The sequence below is a fragment of the Elephantulus edwardii genome, unplaced genomic scaffold, assembly GCF_000299155.1.
Source record: "Elephantulus edwardii isolate Elephantulus edwardi_28Jun2011 unplaced genomic scaffold, EleEdw1.0 scaffold00119, whole genome shotgun sequence".
Lineage (NCBI taxonomy): Eukaryota > Metazoa > Chordata > Mammalia > Macroscelidea > Macroscelididae > Elephantulus > Elephantulus edwardii.
Genome location: NW_006399869.1, coordinates 3953173 through 3954909, shown reverse-complemented (window position 1 = coordinate 3954909; position 1737 = coordinate 3953173).

Genomic DNA, 1737 nt, shown 5'->3' with positions numbered 1-1737 from the left:
CTTCACCATCCATCCTGATGCTGCCAGTTGGCCCAGTGGGGTGAAAATAAAACCTCTTGACTGGCAAAATACATTTGGTAATGCCATCTCAGACAAGAATCTTATAACAAAAAGTTAAAGACTCCTGCAGGGCCTCCACAAGATAAAGAGTTATAACCCAAGGCAAACTGGGCAAAAGATAACAGAAAGATTTTCACAGAGGAAGACATTCAGATACCCAACAGACACTTAAAGAAATGCTCAAAATCAATGGCAAGAAGGGTGATGCAAACCAAAACTACAATGGGATATCATCTCACTCCACTAGCAGTGACAAAGTTTAATAGGACAACAAGCAATAAATGTTAGAGGGGATGTAGAGATATGAAAACTTTTATACGCAGTTGTTGGGATTGTAAAATGGTAAACTCCTTTGGAAGGCATTTCAGCATTTCCTCAAAACACTGAACATCGATATTGACCCAGCAATTCCAACTGCTAGGAATATACCCTAAGGAAATTAGAACTGAGACACAAAGGAGATTTGCCCACAAATGTTCATATCATCATTATTCACAATTGCAAGAACATGGACATAGTTCAAATGACCAACCACAACCGAATGGCTTGAGAAAAAATGGTGATATATTCACAAAATGGAATATTATGCAACATTCAGGAACAATTATTTCAATAATTACTACATAATTTAGGAGAGACTAGAGAGTATTATGTTGAGTACACTAACCCAGTGTCATAAAAACAAATACTACATAAAACTATAATTTTACAAATACAAGGATAACTAGTAAAATGTATATGAAATTTCAAGAGGGGAAGGGGTAGAATAGAGAGGTGAGGATTGATTGGGGGGAAAACAAAGGGTGACACAATTTAATGAGTGGAGGGAGAGGGTGAAGAAAATGAGAAAGATCTAGCCGCTACCTGAAAAGACAGGGTAATTGTGGGTATAGCTCAATGGTGATTAATTTTGTAAAATACAATGTATAGGAATCTGTATGCACATCAACAAAAAAGAAAATTTTAAAAAAGAATAAGAATTAGAGGAACACTCACTAACAACCTATGTTGTGCAGATGACATAACCTTGCTTTCACAAAGTAAAAAAAAAAAGAAGAAGATTAAAAAGTTGCAGTGCTCAATATAGATTGTCTCAAAATCACAAAAACAATCTGTACCACTGGATCAACAGACAACATGATGACAGATGGTGAAATGATTTAAATGCCTTGACTGGTCTCTATATTACTATTGAAGCACTGATTGATTCAGTTTGTTAGCAATTTGTTTAGTATAAAGAGACACCCATGACAAAGTCATTATTTTTCAAATTTTCTGACACATACACTAGTCTTAATTTGTTACATTTCTGTACAAGGAAAATGTGTCCCACCCAGAAAATAGCCCATTTTCCTATGGTTAACTGATATTCTATAAGGAAACAAAATCTATCAAATGAGGAAATGACAACTTCTTCAACAAATGGTAGTGGCAAAACTGGACTGCTACCTAGAGAAAGCTGAAAAAGAACACAATCCACATCCCTCACCATACATAAAAATCAACTCAAGACGGATCAAAGACCTAGGTGTAAAACCTAAAACCATAAATACCATAAAAGATGAATTGAGATCAAACTTATAAGGAAGGCCTCACCTATGATATAAAGAGGCTGACAAATGCAGCCAGCAATACACAACCAGGAAAGGTTAAAATGATTAATGAGACATCCTAAAG